At 36.2% G+C, this 15,878-nt stretch overlaps 1 protein-coding gene and 1 pseudogene across 15 annotated transcripts in view; both read left to right on the top strand.

Moving 5' to 3' along the window:
* Nucleotides 1-15,878, top strand: part of DTNA (dystrobrevin alpha) — a 383,081-nt gene that overhangs the window by 152,751 nt on the left and 214,452 nt on the right. The gene's annotated exons all lie outside the window — the stretch shown is intronic.
* On the top strand, nt 6,773-14,258 carry LOC143662423 (small ribosomal subunit protein eS24 pseudogene; annotated as a pseudogene).

Below are 15,878 nucleotides of genomic sequence, written 5' to 3'. Positions count from 1 at the left end.
ATTTTTAATTTTATTCTAGTAATATATAAATCCTAAAGTTTCCTCTTTTAAGCACATTCACCTACACTGTTCAGTGCTGTTGATCACACTTACAATAATGAGCTACGTCACCACCATCCATTGTCAAACCTTTTCCACCAACCTAAATAGAAAATCTGTGCAAATTGAGCATCAACTCTCCATTCTCTAACCCCAAATTATCTCCTGGTAACCTAAATAGTATACTCTAACTCTGTGAGTTGGCTTATTATAATTAATTCATCACAATGAAATCATGCGATATTTGTCCTTTTATGTTTGGCTTATTTCACTGAACATAATTAGCCCTTAAGGTGCATCCATATTTTTGCATGCATTAGGACTTCATTCCTTCTTACAGCCTGTTAGCCTTCCATCATATGCGTATACCACATTTTTTTTCCATTTATCGGTTGATGCACACTTGGGTTGCTTCTGTATTTTGGCAATTGTGAATAATGCTGCTGTGAACATTGGTGTGCAAATACCTGTATGAGACTCTTCTTTCAGTTTTTCTGGGTATATACCTAGTGGCTAGATTGCAGGATTATATGGTTAATTCTATGCTTAGCTTCCTGAAGAAACACCAAGCTATCCTTCATAGCAGCTGCACCATTCTACATTCTCACAAGCAATAAGAGTTCCTATTTCTCTACATCCTTTCCAACACTTGTTGTTTTCTGTTGGTTTTTTTTTTAAGTGACTATTCTAGTAGGTGTGAAATGAGAGCTTATTGTAGTTTTGATTTGCATTTCCCTAAAAGCTAAAGATATTGAGCATCTTTTCATGTGCCTTTTAACCATTTGTATTTCCTCTTTGGAGAAATAGCTATTCAAGTTTTTTTTGCCTGTTTTTTAATTGGGTTGTTTGTCTTTTTATTGTTGAATTGTAGTATTTCTTTATATAGTCTGGATATTTGGTGTCCAAATATTTTCTCTCATTGAGTAGGCTGCCTTTTCACTTTCATGACAAAGTCCTTTCATGCAGATTTTTTTTAATTTTAAAGAATTGTCATTTATCTGTTTTTTCTTTGATTGCTTCTGCTTTGAGTTTAAAGTCTAAAAAACCATCGCCTACAAAAAAAACAAAAAAAAACTTGAAGGTGCTTCTGTCCATTTTCTTCTAGGTGTTTTGTACTCCTGGTTCTTATATTTAGGTCTTTGATCCATTTTCAGTTCATCTTTGTATATGATGTGAGGTAGGGGTCCTCTTTCAATTTTTTACATATGGATATCCAGTTTTCCCAGCACCATTTGTTAAAGAGACTGTTCTTCCCCAGTTGAGTGGCCATGTCAAATATAAATTGGGCATAGATGTGGCAGTCTATTTCAGAACTCTCAATTCAATTCCATTGGTCAATGTCTATCCTTATGCCAGTAACAGTATATACTGTTTTGACCACTATAGCTTTTAATATGCTTTAAAGTCCGTGAGTTCTCCAACTTCATTCTTATTTTTCAAGATATTTTTCCTATGTGGAGCCCCTTAACCTTGCAGATACATTTGAAAATTGGCTATTCCATTTCTGCAAAGTAGGCCATTGGAATTTTGATGGAATTGTGTTTGATCTGCAAATTAATTTAGGTAGATTTGATATCTTAATTATAGTCTTCTAACCCATGAATTCAGAATGTCCTTCCATTTATTTAGGTCTTCTTGATTTCTTTTAGCAATTTTTTGTAGCTTTTTGGGTGCAAATCCTTTATTCCTTGGTTAAATTTGTTCCTAGATATTTGATTCTTTTAGTTGCTATTGTGAATGAAAATTTTTTTTCTTGATTTCCTCTTCAGATTCCTTATTATTAGTGTATGGAAACACTACTGATTTTTATGTGTTGACCTTGTATCCCACCACTTTGCTGAACTCATTTATAGTTCTAGGTGCTTTGTTGTAGTTTTTCATTACTTTCCACATACAGGATCATGTCATCTGCAAACAGTGAAAGTTTTACTTCTTCCTTTCCAATTTGGATGCCTTTTAAATCTTTTTCTTGCTTTAAGTGCTCTGACTAGAACTTGTAGCACAATGTTGAATAACAATAGTGACATGGGCATCCTTGTCTTGCTCCAGATCTTAAAGGGAAAGCTTTCAATTTTTAACCATTGAGTATGATTATAGGTATGGGTTTTTCATGTATACCCTTAATCATGTTGAGGAAGTTTCCTACCATTCATATTTTTCAAAATGCTGCTCTTACAAATAAATCCTAATTCCAGTGCTTCCTGTAATAGAAGGAACAGCCTAGGCTATGGTTCTTGGTCAGGAGGTGACTTTCCTCCATGTGGTGATTCAGGGAACCAGGACTGTTTCATGTTGTGGCTTTACTATTCTCTGGGACCACAGGCTCCTCTTTTTCCATCCAGCAGTAAGAGAAAAAGCATTGACAAGCACATAGGGAAGTTTTACAGGGGCAAGTCTAAAAGTATCTCATATCACTTTTCTTCACCTTCTGTTGGCTAGAATTTAATCACATGACTTAACTACAAGAGATGTAGTTAGGTTTGTGCCCGGCAAGAAGAGAACAGATACTGATCTTTGCCAAACCTACTTTTTGGTATGTTCCTAAAAATAAGGGAAAAGACTAAGCTTTCGTGAACTGACTTTTGAGGTGAGTTTTGTCATAAAAACAAAACTTCCCAAACATTTCCCAATGTGGAAACTTTGCCTTGTGTATTATTTGATCTCATAGAGCTTCGCAGTCTAAAAGGAAAGACAGATATTAAATAAACACACAAGGAAACATATAATTACACATTTTGATTAGAGTAGACTCTGTAGAGCATGAAGCATGCCTCTCTGACATAGCAGAACAGTGTGTGGTACATAGTAGGTTGTCCACAAATAATTGTTGAATGAATGCATCTCTACAGGCTTGAATGAAAGAACAAAAATATATAAGGGAAACAAATAGGTACTATGAAGGAAAGTAGTGGGAATCTAAATTAGGAAATAAGATTGACTTTAAATCCTGAAAGAGGAGCAGGAGATAGCATAGGGAAGAGTTGGCCTTGGAAAGAACTTGTCAAGCAGAGGAAACATGTCCAAAGATTGGTACATTTAAGTAACTAAAAAAAGTCCAAATGATGGGAGCCCAGAGGAGATGGCCGTGAATGGTGGAAATCAGGCTAGGGAAGTAGGCAAGGGTTGTATCCAGTAGAGGGTTTATATGTTATGTTCAGCCTTTGGTCTTTCCCACAAGCACCATTGAAAGCCAGTGAAATGCATAAAGATAAAAGGGGAAGGTGATATGATCATATTTTTATTTGGAAAGGTCATCCTAGCTTTTCTTTGATGAATAGGTTGAATTGTGGTAAAAGTGGAAGCAAAGAGACTAGTAGAAGCCTGCTGTAAATCATCTAAAATAACTAAACCAACACAGGAGATTAGAAAAAGGTGGAAGCAGAACAGACGGAGGAATTTGAAATGCATTTTGTTGGTAAAGGGAAATTAGAGTAGACAAACATATGCAGCCGTGAAGTCTTCTGGTTGTATACTGTATTCTTATTATCCTCTTTTGGAAAGTCAATAGAATGGCTGCACTACTATTAAAAGTAGGCCTTTTCAAGACACACGTACTGGTGTTTCCAGTCTTTCAGAGGTTTTGTCCCAACTATACAATATGCTCAAAAATCAGTCAAAAGACAGACATTTGACCCTAAATTTATGATGTTTTTTTAAAAGTCTAGATTATGTTGCATTTCTGTTTCTTTTTGCCCTCAAGAAATGAATGAGCTAAGTTACTTAATTATAGCAGAGGACTTTGTTTGTATGTGGGCATGTGAAAACTTATCTTTAGTGACCAAATATTTTACCTTCAATAAAAATATTTTTATTAAAAATATATATATGTTTTTATTAAAAGATAAAATTTGGGTCATCTTTAATAGCTTCTTAAAGTGGCACTGTTGATTCTGTTTTGATTTTTCAATTTAATATTTAGGAAGTATTCCAAATATTGTCATACTGTTAAAACTTTATCCTTGAAGCTGATGTCCTAATAGTACAAGTTGTACTGGTTCAAGTCTTCATTGGAATGTCTTTAATGATAAGAACACTCCATACAGAAGACCAGAAATTTGATATTCCTGAATTCCATTCTGCTTTCCACCACTCCATTCACTCCTGGCTCCGAAACTTATCTCTGTCTGTATTCATCATCTTGAAAATAGATAGCATAGTGATTTGCAAGATGTAGTGGAAGGATTATTTTCATGTTTATCATGATACGGGCAATGGAATGTTGTCATCTTGGGAATTGATAGGTCTGCAAGATGACTGCTAAACACAAGTAGGAATGCTCTAAAGGCCTGGACGATTTCCTGTGAGGATATTAGACCCACAAGCAGTGAAATGTTTTTGGATATTCCCTCCATCATTCTAAAGATGTAGCCTTATGTCTGGGACTCATGTGGTAATGATGTGAACATGTGATAGATTTTGTTACAATTTCAAAAATAGTTTATTTGAATAATTTTTACCAAAGGTGTTCTATTTTAAGCTCCTAGTAAGTGGATAAAATTATTTGATGGCCTATTGTTCTCTGGGGAAAATTTGGAGCACCATGATTTTTACAACAAAATTTTTATTATTTCTACCAAACACTTTGATGTTTATGATCTTATTTTTTTTCTTTCCATATCTATTGGAATAGTCCTAACTTTTTCTTGCCTATTAGCCCCAGATTAACTTTTACCTGCTTTCTGTTTTAAAAAAAAGTTTCCCAAACATCTTCAAAATTGACTTGTTTTCCCTGTTCTTTCCCGTCATGTAGAGCAGTCATAGGAAGTTGTGGGGATCGTAAATTCTTTGTTGTTCTGACCTAAACTTTTATGTGGAAATAGACTAGGAGTATAAAATTGGCATAAATCTTGCCTTCAGACTCCAAGGGCTTACTTATAATTCCAGAATACTTCAAATATTCTCAAACTGGTACTTCTACCCTGAAATAAAAACATCCCAGGACTTAAAAACCTTGGATAAAGCCAACTACACAGGAGAAACTAAGAGGCAAAGGGTCTTAAATTTTTTTTTTAAAGATTCTCCATTGCACGAAATTCGCTAAGCATATCTTATTACACTGTTTCCTGGCACCTTAAACAAAAAATGGAAATCCTCACTTTCTAAGAGCAAAGCATTTGAAGAGAAAAAGTTGCTCTTCTAAGCACCTGTGTGTACTGCCAAAACAGTAAATAGGAATTATAAACAGGGGGACCATCAGTCAAGTGAACTTTTCATTCTGCTTCAAGGGTGAAGTTCTAGTTATGTGAATCAGCTCAGAATAGTGAAAGAGGGTTGTGTGAGTGTGTGGGTGAGTGTGCATGAGTGTGAGTATGTGTTGTTTCTCCTACTTGTACGCACCTGTTTCGCTCCTCTTTCTCCCCCTGAGACATAGTCTTATTATAGTAATGGTGGTAATTGGATCCCTTCCTTTTTAGACGCTCTTAATCATCTTTTAGATTTAGAGCCAATATCTCTATCTCAAAATAGAATGAAAATTCAGTTTCCTAGCCTGTGACACGCCTGGTCACTCTCTAAGCCTTCAGCAAATATCTACTGAGCTTAGAGGCAGACACTCCATGAAGCCCCAATGGCAACACTGCCCCAGTTGGGTGTTTCTGAGTATCTGTTTTAATGCTAATAAACAACATAAAATTAGTGCCTTGAATTGGAACTGGACCCTTTAATATGGTTTTTTTTTTCTATCACAGAGGCACCGAGAGATATGTTATAAAAGAATGTAGTTATTCTATTCGTTGTCAGATTAAAATTCATTTTCCAAATCCTAGTTTTCCATTAGTGCTTTAGTATAGGTCTACGAATCATGAATTGTTTGAATGTTAAATTTTTTTTCTAGGCTCAGCCTACCCTTATGTTAATAGGTACATCATTTTGTAGATCTTAAATTTAACCTCTGTGAAGCTTTGGTGGATTTCCAGTGGATGAGTCTGTTGTCAACTTATCTAGCTTCAAAGCTTTATAGACTTTACATCTTCTGTTTCCAGATGAAATAACCCGTATCTCTTTACTCTATCTTTATATGGATCTCTTTATATTTACTTTAAATACTTCTTATGTATATCTTATGAGCTGTAGTGACCAGAGCTACGCATGTTATTTAAGATATAGACACAATATTTTTGTAAAAGGGTAAATTTTATTTATATATAGTTGTATTTATGATTTCATATCGTTATTGGCAATACATTTCCTATAAGATTACTGTGAGGATTAAATGAGACCAGGCCCAATAAGTAATTAGTATAGTGCTTAGCATGGTAAGAGCTCAATAAATGTTAACAATTGTTACTATTTAATTTAATTTCATAATATTTTAGTAACCATACCCATGTATCCATTACTTTAACTTTTTAAAACCTAGGCTCTCCTCATTCAGTACTGTAGGATATGCTTTAGTCAGATAGAAATTCCTAATGCCCAGCTCTGATATTGTCTGTTTCATTTGTTCAACAAATTCATTTATCAACTATTCCAAGGACTGAGAGAGGTATTGGGGAAATTACCTGATAGGCAAGGTATCTGTATTAAAAAAGCCTACCATAAACAGGGAAGACTAACAATAGGCAGATAATTACCATGCGGTGCAATGAGAAGTACAGGAACAATGGAGAACACAAGGGGTTAGCTAAACTAGCACAGTGGTCAGGGAAGTCTTCCTGGAGGAAGTGATGCTTAAGCTGAGACCTGAAGGTGAGGAGGGGAGTTAGCCAAGTAGAGGAGTGGTAAAAGGGCAAAAATGGGCAGTTACCAGGCAGAAGGAATAACATGTATAATACCTGAAGGTGAGAGAAAACGTTGTTTATTGAGGAATGGTAAGAAATTCAGCATAAATGGAGGGGGGATTAGCAGAGAACAGAAAACCTTGTACTTTATGTTCAGGAGTTTGGACTTTATCCTGCAGTCTTCTATGAAACTGTCAGTGACTTCTCTCCATCCATCAATACAATCCAGCCTTCTTAACCAGGTTCTATATGCCTTGGCCCCATCCAACTTTCCAATCCCTCTTCCTTTTATTCCCCCACATACCCCTGCCCACTGTTCCTTCATGGCTGGTGTTTGCTTAATTTCCTAGACTTTAATATTCTATCCCAAATTCTGCAATTCAATTCAGGTAGCATTTGTTGAGTAACTGGTATATGCTAGCCATTGTCCTGCCATTGTCCATCCTTCCATTCATTCTAAAAATATTTATTAAGCATCAACATGTAGAATGTGATGTGCTACTTTTCCAAGCACCAGTTTAAATGACACTTCCATGAAAGTCCCCAAATGCCCCAACTGGAAATAATCTCTTCCACTTTTCTTCTGAAATCCTAGTATGCAAAATCTGCCACTCCTTTGCCTTGCCACTTTTTATGGTGCATTATAGCTAAGTATTTGCATGCATTTCAACCCTCTACCGGAGCTCTCTGTTCTAGGGGATGAGGTCCAGGTTCAGTTTACCATTGTATTTTCCATAGCTCATAACCTTACACTAATCTAGGAATTGCACTCTTCATAATAAATATATCAATATATGAATAAATTTTTTTAAAACTGGATAAAGGCAACCATTTACTTGGTACTTTTACCCAAATTGCCAAGCAAAGCAATTAAATTATTAGTTTCAAAGTGATTAAAATGAAATCTAATGCAATTCTCTATGAAATCATTGTTTCTTACAGGGTTCTAAGATTTACATAGAACTCTAACAGGTGGATAATATATTATTGAAGATAACACCTCTAAAGTACCTGAAATTGTCTCACTGCTCCATTTTCTCTGTATTATGCATTCAGTAATGCTTTTTTATATTCTCATAATTATGGTAAATCAGACAAATAGAGTAGACTTCTACCTGTTGATTGCTAAAAATAAAATTCTGTATAGCCTTTAGCTCTTTAGTTTTACAGTTCTCTGCATGGGTTTATGACTGACATATTTAGTGACTACTTATGCATTTCCTAGGCATGCCAGTCTTACTTCTGGCAAGTTCTACAATTTATGGTAAATACTAGGGTTATTCTGATTGCCTCTACAGTGAGCACTATAATGGACCCTTCATTCTCTTAAGTGTGTTAGTGATCTATTTGAATAAAGGGACAAGGAAAAACAATTTAATCCTGAGGAATTATTTTAAATATTACTGAAGAATTTGTGCTGAAATATCAGACAGCTTTGAACTGAGAGGCCGACTATGGTTATCTTCAGATACATTGTCCCACTTTAGCCTGCACATATTTACTCATGCTGGTTAATGCTGTTTGAGCTTTATTTGAAGGTATTTGAGGACTTTTTCCTGTCAACTCTCAGAAGGTCACTTCAGACAACCTTATAAAGCTAACATTCTCTAACTGTTGATTGCAATGATGACTCATGGAGGAACAGCAGATTGTTAAAGAGGCTTGGGTGGTCTTGGTAATCCACCTGGTCACCTTATTTATTTTTCTATTCTGTGATTGGACAACTATCTGCCAGCTAGATTGGTGATATTCTCAAATAGCTGATATAATAGAGCCATTGCTGATTGCCTGGGAAGACACCTAAGACTCAGAGTTCTACAGCTCTAAAAGTCAGCATTATTCCATGCAGCAACTGGTAAAGAAGATGAAAAAGAAATAAAACTTCAATTAGAGATATGAAGCTGATCTGGTTGGGACTAAGATAAATCAGAATTCAGGGTTAAGAATTATATTGTCTGTACTTTAGAACTTCAATTTCTGTGTGAGACCAAGGGGAGAAGTGTTTGTTTTGTCCAAATTTTAAGTTTTCTGTAGCACTTAACCTATCTGGTCAGTTTATTTAAACAACCTAAATGCATGGAGCCTAGACTAGGGAATGAGATCTGATGATTCTCTGTAGCTTAATGTAATACCATGATAAAGTCCAGAGTACTTTGAACAGATGATAAAAAAAAAAAGAAGAAGATATTTGCAAAGTCTCTTGAGGGATTGGAGAAAAAATATGGAACTATTAAATCTCCCTACCAGAAAGTTCCTGATATTCTCTCAAGCACTGGAGATTCTCAATTTAATAAGCCAAGCTCTTGATCTCGAGGCTAGCCCTTATGAAACGTATTCCTGTAATGGTGAGCTAAACCTACTTATAAACATGCATAAAAGTCACCCTTATAGAACCTGTTGTTGTTTAGAGGTAGTCTTTCTCTTTATGCCAACTCTGCAAATAAACTCATTACCCTCCACTCTATGTGGGACATGACTTTCAGGGATGTAAGTCTCTCTGGCAACATGAGATATGACTCCCAGGGCTGAACCTGGCCCTGGTATCATGGGATTGAGAATGTCTGCTTGACCAAAAGGGGAAGAGAAATGTAACAAAACAAGGTCTCAGTGGCTAAGAAATTTCAAATAGAGTTATGAGGTCATTCTGGAGGTTACTGTTATTCAGGCTTTAGCCAGAAATTACAGATTCCCAAGGTATGCCAAGACTTAGCCAACAGTATTCCTGTAAACCCTAAAGAAAACCCAGGGCTCTATCTAAGACTCTATACAAGTTTTACTTATCAAGTTTATTTTTCAGAAACTTAAAACCTTCAGACTGTTCCTATGCCAGATAAGCCCTGAAACTTAAAGACCAATCTCTCCCAGAACATCAACCAGTTGCATCCCCCTACCCCATAATGTCGACACCCCTTTTCAACATGAAGAAGTTAAAATGGGCATTGCCCAAATATCCCCAAAGATTGAGAGAATGATTAAATGTAAGGGAGGAACTGTAACAGAGAAGTTAGGATTTGACAAAGGATTACGACTGCTGAATCATTATAGAGATATTTCTTTTTAGTTTCTAGTGTATTAGAAGAACCAGAAGGAGATACTTGAAGTTGTGGCACTGTAACCCTTACTATACTTTGAAATTTGCTTTAAAACTACTTGTAAACTATACTTTGAAATTTAACACTTTTCTGTATATATATGTATAATATATTTCAATAATAAAAGCAATAAAAAGTGTTAAAGAAAATAATACAAGAGAAGTTAGCAGTTAGTGAGTGATAGCTATGTACTAGGTACAATGATTCATTTTCTAAATCAGTACTCAAGATCACTCTGCTAGATAAGCACAATTATTATACGCATATTTAAGATGAGGAAACACCTTTAGAGAGAATAAGAAACTGGTGTAAAGGGCATTTTCCCAGTTATTGTGCTGTACTTCTGCAAGTTACCATTGCATCCTCAGGGCACATGCAGTACCTTTAACACCAGCTGGAACAAAGCTTAATTGTGGTATGTTCTGAAAACAAACCTCATATTCTGTGCCTAAATGGAGAGGGTTTTGGAACTTCCTTATGGAATAATATTCTGTATTTCATTATGTGTTTGCATTTAGAAAGTTGACAGTAAAACTCCTAAATGAAAAAAAGATAGCAATAATAATAGGTTTAGAATTATTTTGCTAGTATATACAATTTTTTCAGAATCGCTTATCAGGCTAGCCGTATGTGATAACATTCTGGTATTCAGCCAGATACTAGAAGAAAATCCTATAATCTATGTAGGAAGGCAAGTAAACTGCTGGGTCAGAGAAGTGACCTTCCTACACTGTGCCCACCCACCCAACATCTTCTCTGGGTCAGTGATTGGAAATCATTGTTCCTTCTGTCTCACCTAAGCATGACTCAGCTCACTCCCACCCACCAAGGCTCCTCTCCCCTCCATCACACTCGCTATTTCCCTATTTAAAGATGCTCAGAATCCTACTTGCTTAACTTTATCTGGTAAAGGCAACAATGGGTAAAAGCATAGCTAAGCAGGCAAGATTTTTAGTATTATGCTCATCTTTATTAACTATTAAATTAAAAGCAAAGGCTCTAAAATATATAAGCAGACTGCTGGCCATTTGCCTATTCATCTGTCAGTTTCCATTTACACAGAAATTTTATAGGTATTAATATCTATAAATTACTATCCATAAATAATAATGAATTGTAAGGTTGGAAGTTGAATTGTCCAACTATTTTTTAATCAAAGCAGTTAATGTACTTGAGCAGAATCAAACACTTATTTTGTGAGTGTGAAGGGCCAGTTCTGTCAAGAATCTTATAACCCTGCCATGGAGCAGCAGATTCTTTGAGAAAAAGTCTATTTTCAAATTATAAATAAATTAAGCCTTATCATAATCCGTTTCCAAACCTATCAACTTTTGCATTCAACCGTAAATGAGCAAACAAGGGAGATTTATACACACATACACACACACAATGTTTTTATATACACGCATGAAGTTATATTTAATTGTTAACTGTTTCTCTTGCTACAGATGAAAAGATCAAATTGTAATGAGTGGATTTTATGTTCTTGGCAGTGATTCTGTCATTTGGGGAAATCCCATTATAGGATGGCCTGTGTCAATATCAGATTTTAACACACTATGTCAAGTTCTTTTAATTTAATTGCATATATGTGTGTGTGTGTGTTTCTGTCATATTTTTATTTCCAATTTTACTGTCACTAGCATAGTCAATCCCAGGAGAGGTGAAGTAGCCATTCATGAAAGCAACTCACCATGACTGTCAATGAAGGTGCCATAGTTCGAATTTTATCTTCTGCATATAGTCCTGTTAGGAATCACATTAGAAAAATAGAGTGCCCTTCTTGCTTTAAATGTTTGAGAATTGTGTCATTATTTTTCTTCTCTTAATGGCCAAGGACATTGGATAAGCTGCCCATCACCATTAATCCTTTTCTTCCTGAACTTCCGGCCAGAGAACAATCTAAAGTTGCTTTTTCACTCTCGCATTGCAGTCCTCCAAGCAATGTAAGGTTTCCCAAACCACATTTGACAGATGTCACAGCCTTGAATGGTGTGATTGTCCTTGTTTGTTTTGTCTTCATTAACAGTCCATTAACTTTATATAGGATTCTTTGTCTTGATTTTTTAATAAAAATCTAGAACAAAGGGAAAAGAAAATTCTAATTGTTAGATGTTAAAATGCTCTTAATTTTAATATTGTGATGCAGGTAAGTAAAGATGTAGCAAAACGGAGCCAATGGTCTATTCTACATACATTTCTCATATTTGAATAGCCTTAATATCTTTTTAATCCCAACCATTGGAATCAGATAATGTAAAGTTCCTACTCTGCAAACACTGAAAACTTGTCTTGGCTTTCATAAAATTATTTTGCTTTTGTGGATTTTCTAAATATGGACACTGTTTTTTGTATTGCTAAGAGATGCTTGTCAAGAATTTAGAGTTTTTTAAAACCTTGTCAAAAAGTAAAATGTGGCATAAATCAGTTCCTTTCATTGTCAAACTGAAAAGGTTAAAAACAATTACCCTAAAGAATGGTAAAAGTATTTACATATGCTTTTTGTAACTTATGAAAATGTTCATATTGTAACACTTGATGGCTCTTCTTAAATGAGAAAGCAAAAATATGTGAAATGCCCTTTTCCTCCCTGGCTGCCTGAGACTCACCCACCACCAAGAATGACACGGTAACCATCTGGGCCAGAAAGTTCACGACCACCAACTACTTCAGCAGAAACAAATGGTCACAGATGTCCTTCACCCTGGAAAGGCAACAGTACCTAAGACAGAAATTCGGGAAAAACTAGTCAAAATGTACAAGACTACACCAAGCGTCATCTCTGGATTCAGAACTCATTTTGGTGGTGGCAAGATGACTGGCTTTGGCATGATTTATGATTCCTTGGATTATGCAAAGAAAAATGAACCCAAACGCAAACGTGCAAGACATGGCTTGTATGAGAAGAAAAAGACCTCAAGAAAACAGCAAAAGGAACGCAAGAATAGAATGAAGAAATTCAGGGGCACTGCAAAGGCCAATGTTGGTGCTGGCAAAAAGTGAGCTGGAGATTAGATAACAGAAGGAGTAAAGATTCTTCAATGACTTGATCTGTGATTGTGCAGATAATTCACCAGAGGATTAATAACACTAAAAAGTTTTTAAAATTGTGAAAAATCACTAAAATGCCAACCTGTTAACATTTTAAAAGTTACATAATTCTCAATGATCATGCTAAATTCTATATGTGTCACTCTCAATTTAAAAAACTGTCTTAGTTTCCAAGTTGCTAAAGCAAATACCATTCAATAAGTTGGTTTAAATGAAAGAAATTTATTGGCTCACAGTTTTAAGACTAAGAGAGGTCCAAAATCTAGGAATCAGCAAAGTGATGCTTTCTCCTGGAAGATGTGGTGTCCTGGGGCTGGCAATCCTTGGTCCTTGGCTTTTGGTGGTGATGTCTTCTCCCTTCTCTTCTGCAGCCCACTGACTTCTGTCTTCTTTCCCTGGCTTTTTTTTCTTCTATGCCAGAATTTCATTCCGTTTATAAAATACCCCAGTAATCTGGATGAAAGCCCAAACGGATTCAGTTGACCACACCTTAACTAAAAATAACTTCTTTAAAAACTCCTATTTACAGTAGGATCACACCCACAGGAGTGACTAAAGATTAAGGATCAGTTTTTCTGGGGTACTTAATTTAATCCCCTACGAGAGATTGTAGGAAGGCATGATGAGCCATCTCCAATGAAAGCCTCACCAGAGACCAGTCTCAATTTCTGAATTCAAAGGACAAAATTATGTTATTTATTTGGTGGGGAGGGGAGACATGGCATGACTGAATAAAAATGAAATTTGAGTAAGGTCACCCTTTTCCCCCATCCATTCAGGAGACAGGCACACTGCCACCATTTTATTGCTAGAATATGCCATTGGGCAGTTGTTGAGAATAGCCCAGCCACCACTAATGAAGCTCTTCTGAGCCTTTTGTATTCTGGCTATGCTCCTAAGAAATTAAAGTTAATAAGTAAATTTAAAATGGGTGAAAGAAAAATTTAAGACTAAGAAGTAGGGAATTTTGAAGCTCTAAATTAGCGTGTGTTAGACTTCAAAATTCCAGAGGCCTTAAAATAAATATAAGTTAAGAAGAAATTAAAAGGGTGGGCCACGGTGCCTCAGCGGCAGAGTTCTTGCCTGCCATGCCAGAGACCTGGATTTGATTTCTGGTACCTGCCCATGCGAAAAAAAGGAAGGAGAAATGAAAACAGTCCATTGATAACATTGAAACAGTGACCAAAACTAAAAAGGATGGCAAGATACCTGAGAAAGATTACTAGGAATCTACCAATGCTCGCCAGACTTTAGGGGAATAATTTAGTAGCCTAGGTGATAAATCCATGGAAATGCTAATTTTTTTTCCTATCCTATGTATTTTGGTTTATAATCTCCACATGAGTTTGGGTTATATGCTCAAAGCATAAATAACACAAAAATCCCACGTGTGGGTAAATCTAGTTGTTCTAGTTTGCTAGCTGCCGGAATGCAACACACCAGAGATGGATTGGCTTTTAATAAAAGGGGATTTATTTTGTTGGTTCTTCAGAGGAAAGGCAGCTAACTTTCCACTGAGGTTCTTTCTTACGTGGAAGGCACTGGATGGTCTCTGCTGGTCTTCTCTCCAGGCCCCTGGGTTCCAACAACTTTCCCCGGGGTGATTTCTTTCTCCATCTCCAAGGGCCCGGGCTGAGCTGCAAGTGCTGAGATGAGGAATGCCAAACTGCTAGCCTGTGCTACATTGCGTTCTCTCATTTAAGCACAAGCCAATTAAGTTAAGCGTCACTCATTGCAGCAGACACGCCTCCTAGCCGACTGCGGATGTAATTAGCAACAGATGAGATTCACCTACCATTGGCTCATGTCCACAGCAACAGAATTAGGTGCTTTCACCTGGCCAAGTTGACAACTGAATCTAACTACCACATGTATCTCCACATGTATAATCTCCACATGAGTTTGGGTTATATGCTCAAAGCATAAATAACACAAAAATCCCACGTGTGGGTAAATCTAGTGATCACTCTTTTTTCATTGGTTAATTTAAATAGCTAATTTAATGTCCAGATTTTGCTTTTATCAAAATCCTTAAGTCAAGGTTTTAGTCCAATGTTATGAAAAGGTCCTAATACATAGCCAAATCATTCCTGAGTCCATCCAAATTTAAAACAGAACTGAAATATTCAGAGCTTCACCAGTCCGTTTCTGCCGGGCTCATTTTGTTCTTCAGTAAGAGTGGCAAGGGGGAGGCATTTCTCAGCATCTTTGACAAGCACTCTTTCATTCTTGGTAAAGTGGCCAGAATAAAATGTCCTATGACAAGTGCCCTTTCATTCCTGGACCGAGGTCTACTGGCAATTCCTGGCAGGAAGTGTTTCTGTGCTTGGCCTGTGTTGTGCCATCCTTTGGCTTACAGAACTGGAATCTCCCAATCAGTACCTTAAATGGAGTTTTGAAGCCTGTATTTTAAATGTCCTCTGCTTTGTTTCACCTCTTCCTCCCCCGTGTGTATGTATGTGTAAGAGAGAGAGAGAGAGATTGGAAGATAGCATTAAATATTTTTTCTAAAGCAGCACTGTCCAATAAAAATATAATGTGAAGCACATAGATAATTTTAAATTTTCTACTAGCCACATTTTTTTAAAAAGTAAACATAAGCAGGTGAAATTAATATAAATATATTTTATTTAACCCAAGATGTCAACAAAATTATCATTTCAACATATAATAGTATGAAAAGTTATTAATGAAATATTTTGCATTTTTTTATACTGTGTCTTTGATTTCCAGGCGTGTAAATTCCAGGTGTGAGATATAATGTTAGCATATCTCATCTGGGACTAGCCACATTTCAGCTGCTCAGTAGCAACATGTGGCTTCTAGATTGGACAGCCCAGATCTAAAGCAAGGCTCCTCCGAGCACAACAATATCCCATTTGAAACATTCAGCTTCTGTATTTCAACCTTCACTCTGAATATGTTTCTCCTTACAGAATAAATCTGTATGTTCCATATGTAAAAATATTTTTAGTCT

This window comes from Tamandua tetradactyla, chromosome 18 (assembly GCF_023851605.1).
Source record: "Tamandua tetradactyla isolate mTamTet1 chromosome 18, mTamTet1.pri, whole genome shotgun sequence".
NCBI lineage: Eukaryota > Metazoa > Chordata > Mammalia > Pilosa > Myrmecophagidae > Tamandua > Tamandua tetradactyla.
This window is presented reverse-complemented; position numbering and strand designations above follow the sequence as displayed.